The sequence below is a fragment of the Apodemus sylvaticus genome, chromosome 2, assembly GCF_947179515.1.
Source record: "Apodemus sylvaticus chromosome 2, mApoSyl1.1, whole genome shotgun sequence".
Classification (NCBI taxonomy): domain Eukaryota; kingdom Metazoa; phylum Chordata; class Mammalia; order Rodentia; family Muridae; genus Apodemus; species Apodemus sylvaticus.
The window spans coordinates 53,125,095-53,132,649 of record NC_067473.1 but is presented as its reverse complement, the minus strand read 5'-3'; positions in this window follow the sequence as shown (position 1 = coordinate 53,132,649).

Here is a 7,555-nt window from a genome sequence, read left to right as displayed (position 1 = left end):
TGAATCACACCCCACAAGAACTCCATGTTCCTGGAGACCCTGCTCCACATCCCCGTCTCCTCTGTGCCTCTAGAAGGAAGCAGGCTGGGGTGCAAGAGCGGCTGGCGCCCTGTAAGGGGCATGATCCTGGGCAGCCATCTCTGCATCCCACACGGGTCACTCAGACATGCGCGGCATCTGCCTGGGGCTGATGGACAAGAATTTATTGCAGCATCCCTGGCTCTGGCCTTGGCTCTTTGAGCTTTTTCCTGGAACACTGGGGGAGGAAAATATTTCCCCCAGATACCAAGAAGAGCTTGTTACTTGAATTTGAGCTCTACCAAATATGAGAAGGATGCTTCTTTAGCCAACATGGGCATATCCCCCTCAGCCCAGTGTCCTTGAGCGCTTGAGAAAGGAAGGAAACAAAAAAGAAGTCCTGGGGTGAGAGGAGGAGGGGGCTTCTCTCATGCCTCAATGAAATACATGATCAATGTGGCCCTTGTATACTCCAGGAGAATGACTGTTAGACATGCCTCCTTTCAAGTTTAGTTCCATTCACCCCACAGATCAGGAAAAGGTCTGAAATGCTCCCCCAGGCCCAGCTGACCACCGTCCATCAAGGATTCTACAAAAACTATAACTCCCACTACTGGGAGTTCAATCCCACCTTGCAAAGGGCGCCCAGAGAGCCTATGCTCTCAGCATGGAGCCAAGTCCTCGTCCTCTGTCTACCTCTTCAACACCGTGCTCCCAATAGGAATGACTGGATTGCCTTGTCCTCTCCCAAGCAGCAATTCACGGAAGGCAGCGTGGTATCTGACCATGTTTAATGCACCACTTCCCCCAGTAAGACACAGAGAGTGTAAGGGCACCATGCCCACAATGCAGTCTAAAGAATCTCAGCGAGAAAGAAAGCTGAAAGAGGGGCATGCTGGGGCCTCAGGCTGGTAATGTGAATTTAACCATCTTAGGTAGAAATGCCTACCAGTAAAACTGGGCAGCTTACAAGCCTTCTCCACGGTCTGCTGTTCTGTTTCCCCCAAAGAAGATACTTTGCATGGCTATGGGACAGATGTGAAGAGAGAGCCCTAGCTTTTTTCTTGTTGATGATGGTTCGTTTGTGTGTGTGTGTGTGTGTGTGTGTGCCAGCACACACACGCACTCGAGTTGGGGGTTAGGATGGGAGGGTATTGGGTTCTTCCTGACAGTTTTTCTACCTACCTGTACTCAAGAGTAGTTTTAGTACTAGGTAGGCCCTCACTGGAAAATGAATTCTTGCAGCAAAGCAAGACTGTATCTGGCCTTCAGAAAGGAGGAAAGCTGTGGCTGCTTCACTGCACGTCCAGCCTTGCTCTTCCCATGTGACCGGTGTGGGGTTTGTTCGTCCCAGTTCCCTAACCATCTCAAGTCTGCAGACCAAAGACAGGCTTGGAACCCTGGCTGGGCTTTGCAAGAACAGGTTGGTGCCCTATGGGCACAGGCCGGCCCAGCCAGGAATCTAATGACTCTCGGCTCCCAGCCACCTTCCCTCTATCTGCAGAGTCCCTCACTGCAAAACTGCTTAGTTCAGCACCGAGCTGTCCACACTACCTCCTTCTTGCCTCAGTTTCTCTAATTTCCAGAGTTGGGTGGGGTGCTTTCAGAAAGATTGGCGGTGGAGGAAAAAGTAGTGCGCCCAGGGCCTTACCTTGCAGCTGCTGGAGCAGGGATTCCTCCCGGGCTCCATGCCTGCCTGCCCCTCTTATAGCTGCCCCAGTGCCACTTGCGCAACTACCCGGCCAGCCCCAGTGCCTGCGAGCGCCAACTCCCGCCCCACCCAGCGGGCCAGCGACGGTGGCAGCGGCAGCCTAGTGTTCCATGCAGGAGCCAGGTCCGGCTCTGGGAGCCTCTAGGGAGGACTTCAGCCGCGCCCTCAAGTACAAGTTTGGGGGCGCTTGGTATGAGCTGGCAATCCTCGAGGTCGCGCCAGCAGCTACTGAGCAGCAATAGTTGGGTCCCTTGGGATGGTACTTCCAGCCCCGCGGGGAGCAGCCGGGCGGGTAGCTACAAAAGGCCGGCTTGGGGACGGGAGGCCAGTGAGCCAGAACTCCGCTGGCTGCTTCTTCCGATGGCTCTTTGCATACCTAACCTGGCTGCTCAGAGGAGAAACTGGTCCCATGCTCAGGGCAGTTTGTCTTCCTTTGGTATATGAAGGATAAGTCGTCTCATTTCGTCCTATGATGACACAGAATGCACCTGCTTCGAAGGTTGCAAGTGTGTTTAGGATGCTCTGAATCAGTCCCAGAGGCAGGAGGCAAGGGCCTGTCCCTGATCAAACAATGTTGTTGTTGTTGTTTTCATTAAGGCGAGAATATCCTTGAGTTCCTAGCGGGAGGTAACAGGAACGTGAACAACTGGATCAGGCCTATTGAGGTCACTCCTACTGAAAAGAGCGTTGAAAACAAACCATCGCCCTCAGAGCCAACCAGACAGTTAAGGTGAGTAGAAGGTCCCTGACTACCTCCAAATGCTGACTGCCCTGATTTGGTACCACCCACGAAATAGAATGATTAAAAAAAAAGTATTAAATGTCTGGGAAACAAACAAGAACAATAGCTCTGAAGTGAGAAGTTTAAGAAATGTAAACTTTAGCATCCTCAAATAAAGTTCTAAATTTGGTCAACCAAAAATCGTCTGGTTTTCTCTTGTGTAAGTACCCACAGGGTAACCTTCATTTCCCTCTTGGCCTACAAAGCAGGAATTGTTTGCCAACTTGCAAACTATGAAATACACACACACACACACACACACACACACACACACACACACACACCTGCTTTAGCTTCTGGCTTCTCCTGGCTCTCAGTCCTGCCAGCCTCTCTATGGGTATTGCCTGGAGACTGGTCCATCCCTTCTGCCCACAGAACCCTCCTGATTTGCAGAGGCCCTGCTCTCTATCGATGGGAGGCTTCCTTGGCATTGGACAGAGAGCAGGGCCTCTGCCATTTACTCTTGAAGTCCTGGTGCCTTCACAGCGCCAACAGAAAGGATTTGCTGAGGTGACTTCCAGGTTACCAAGCACCACACAGCTGTCAGGCTAGTGCACATCAGTACGGATATTCTTCTAGATTTGAGGCACTGGAAAGGAGGGGGTACCTCTTTTAAACCTGGAGAAAATATGTTTGTGGTAATAATGTGAAAGAAACCAGGAAAATCAGGTTCAAGGTGTCGCCCGGTGACAGCCATCATATTGTGTATTTGAGACTTCCTAGTGGAAGTAAGTGCTCAGTGCCTACCTAAGCACAAAGCTAGAATATCTTTTATTTATTCACTCACAATTCCAAACATGTAGACAGTGTATATTGATCATACCCACCCCAGTTCTTTGGCATCGTCTTCTGCCCCCTTTCACGCCCTAGTACTCCATGTTGGAAGGGTGGCTGATTGTGCTGGTTTGGTCTTGTGTAGGTTTGTAGAGGTAACTGTGGCTGCAGTAAATGGCCACATCATGCCCAGAAGATGGTGTTTTATATTGCTCTTCCTTACCCTCCAACTCTGACATTCTTTTTTTTTTGTAAGATTTATTTATTTTAAGTATATGAGTACATGGTTGCTGTCTTCAGACACACCAGAAGAGGGCATCAGATCCCATTACAGATGGTTGTGAGTCACCATGTGGTTGCTGGGAATTGAACTCAGGACCTCTGGAAGAGCAGTCAGCGCTCTTAACCGCTGAGCTGTCTCTCCAGTCCTCTGACATCCTTTACCCTCTTCTGTAATATTCCCTAGGACAGGGCAGGGAGGTTGACATAAGTATCCTATTCTCGCTCATTCTCAGCACTTTAGCCTGTTATGAGCATCTGTGTTAACTACTGAATGCTTCAGAGGGAGGCTTCTTTGGCTAAGGTTGAGGGCAGCATTCATCTATGAGTATAAACATGAATGTTTAAAAGACTACTTGACAGCATGCCCTTTGGAAAATCCCAGTAGACAGCTCTCCACTAAGGCCAATAACCTCTCTAAGATGGGCTTCTGGCCAGATGTATAGTATTAGGCATTCTTTTCTGTGAAGTAAGCCTCAAGTCCAACCCCAAGTCAATTGGTTACACCCATAACCGCTGTGCCGCTTTTGCATTTGTGGTTCCATCTTGCCTGGCAAGGAGCCCTGCACGCTGCAGTGCAGGGCTCACCGAGGGAAAATACCACGGGCCAATCTTCTCTCCTGGCTTACAGCAGCCACAGTAGGTGTGAACTAGCACTGCTAGCACTGTGTGAACGAGACAGAAAGGGAGACGTTTTCAGGTCAATCTAGCTTGATGTTTTCTATGTCCCACAACCAAAGTATGTTGTGTTTTCAGCAATGGGATCTTACTATCTGGCTCTGGAGGGCAGCCAAGGGCTGCGTTGTTTCGGAGACCTCCCTGACCAATAACTTTTAAGGAGTTATCCCAAGCCTGGCACTATGGTTTTCATTTAATAACCCATGTCTTCCGGGTTTCACACATTTTTTTTTAAAAATATATTATTTATTTAATGTTTATGAGTAAACTGTAGTTGCCTTCAGATACTCACCAGAAGAGGGCATCGGATCCCATTACAGATGGTCGTGAGCCACCATGTGGTTGCTGGGAATTGAACTCAGGACCTCTGGAAGAGCAGTCAGTGCTCTTAACCACTGAGCCATCTCTCCAGCCCTAACACACATTTTTAAAATGAAAATTTCTAACACAATAGTGAAAAATAATATAATGAATTATACTTATTACTTATATGTAGTAATTACTATTTCCCCACAGTTTAGTTTCGGTTTTTCAAAATTATTTTAAAGCAGACACTATGACATTGTCATACCCCTAAATATCAGAGTATTTTCTGAAAACTAAGGTTTTTTTTAAATTTAACCATAAAATCATTATCAAACAATAGCAATTCTTTAAAATCACGAAAGTATGCCTATTTCCCCCAAATGTCTCGGAGTTATCTTACATAATGGCTTTGTTTAAATAGGTTGTTTTACTTCTAATAAGTATTGATTTCTTGGTGCTAAGTGTGTGCTCTACAACTGAGCTATACTCCTATGCTCTAGAGGTATTTATTGGAGGAAATGAAGGATTACAGCAGGAAAAGAGGAAATCAGGATGTGCATGTGTGGAAACCAGAAAGGTTTGGCACTCGCATTAGCAATGACTTAGACGTTGATTGCCACCAAGAAAGGAAAATAATGCTGAATGTTCAGCTCTGGGAATGAGTAACATTACTGACAAGCAGCGCTAGTGTAACATTACTGACAAGCAGTGCTAGTGCAACACACAGACACGTAGAGCCACGTTGTGAAATGATATTCATGATGCAGTAACATGACAGATAAGATTCAATCAATGGATAAGATTACAAAATGGGAAAAACGTGGTGGCACAAGTCTTAAGGCCAACCCCTTGGCGTGGGAGGCAGTGGGAAGTGGACCTCAGTGAGCCCAAGGCCCGCATGGTCTACATAGTTCCAGGACAGCTGGGCCAGTGTAATATTATGACCTTGACTCAAAAACCTTACAGAGTGGCACAGTGTTTCCAGATCACAAATTGCACACGCTTACACGGAGATGAACCGCATTGCTGGGAGTGGACTTAGGAAGGATTTTGACCTTTCACCTTGTTCCCATGCTTTTATGATTTTACAAATATCCATAAAGACCATTTGAGAAAGTACAGAGAGGGCAGGGGTGACATATGTAATCATGATCAAAATATGTTCATGTGTGAATGTGCTACAAGGAACACACTACTCTGCACAATTAATGTATGCTAAGGAAAAAGAAAATGTCCACATGGCCAATTGTACCTCCCTCAGGATCGATTGGACGAGGGATTGGACCCAGGGCCGGAGCAAGCTACGGGAGCGTTCTACCCTTGAGCCAAAGCTCCAGCCCAGGACTTACTTGTTAAAGAGAAATCTTTGTATCCTATGGGGATGAGTTAATTTTACATTTTGTCTGTAGCCTTTAGCACTCATATATAATCAAGTTTCCCTTGTCCCCAGTGTCTTTGTGACTTTGCTCTAGGAGAAGACTTAGCTTGTTTGCAGGGCTCGACAGCCTCAGGCTAAGCCACCCCGGAGCCACCTTCTTAGAGGACGCCAGGGAACTGTTACTTAGGGATCCTGCCTGAACTGAGCCACACCGACAAAGATTGAGTTAGCAGAGCGTGCTGGCGCACGCCAGTAATCCCGGACTTCAGAGGTGAAGGCCAGAGGAACAGAGGGGTCAGCCGGGCTACTACATAAGATGCATTCTTAAAAAAATAAAATGAAATAAAGAGGAAAGTAAGAAAGAAATGACAACTAACACTAAAATCTAGATGAAAGTTAATTTTTCAATAATCTGTCTGTCTGTCTGTCTGTCTTTAATGTGGTGCTGGGATTTCAGCCCAGGGCTGTGGGCACAGTAGATGTCACTATGTCACTTTGCTGCCTTCCCAGTCCCTTTTAGGTTTTTTGTTTTGTTGTGTTTGTTTATTTTTTGGTTTCTTGTTTTGTTTTGGCTTTGTTTGCTTGTTTGTTTGTTTTTTGGTTTGGGGTTTTTTTTTTTGGTTGGTTGGTTGGTTGGTTTTGTTTTATGGCAGGGTTTCTCTGTGTAGATATGGCTGTCCTGGAACTCACTCTGTATACCAGTCTGGCCTCGAACTCAGAGCTTGACCTTCCTCTGCCTTCTTAGTGCTGGGATTAAAGGTGAGCTCCACTGCAGTCTGGCCCCTTGTAGGTTTCTGAACTAGGGTCTCCCTGAATTGTCCAGTCTTGTCTTGAACCCTCAGCCTTCCTGCCTGAGCTTCCTGAGTAGTGTGAACTACAATTGAGACCATGCCCGGCTTCAAAGAAAACATCAAAAGGGACAAAGACACACAAAGACGTGATTTCCTCTAAGCTCACCCTCCTTAGTTTCTGTAACACGCTCCCATCATGTCCTTTCTAGGTTAGTGCTCTACCTTCATATATATATATATCCTTTTAAAAGCATCCATACTGGGGGATGGAGCAGAGACTGAGGGAATGGCCAACCAATAACCAGTCCAACTTGACACCCATCCCATCCCATAGGCAAGCACCAGACCCTGACATTATGAATGATACTGTTACCCTTACAGACAGGAGCCTAGCATAACTGTCCTCTGAGAGGCTCCACCCAGCCTGAAACAGATGCAGACACACACAGCCAAACATCGGATGAAGCTCGGGTACCATACCGAAGAGTTGGGGGAAGGATTGAGGGCCCAGGAGGGCATAGGAACTCCACAGGAAGATCAGCATAGTCAACTAACCTGGACCCTTGGGGCTCTCAGAGACTGAACCACCAACCAAAGAGCATACATGGGCTGAACAGAGGCTATATATGTATATATAGCAGATGTGCAATTTGGTCTTCTTGTGGGTCCCCCAACACTGGAGCAGGAGGTGGGGATATCCCTAAAGCTGTTGCCTGTTGGTGGAATATGTTCCCCTAACTGGGCCGCCTTGTCTGGCTTCAGTGGGAGAGGATGTGCCTAGACCTGCAGAGACTTGATATGCCAGGGTGGGGAGATACGGGGTGTGGGGGCTCTACCCT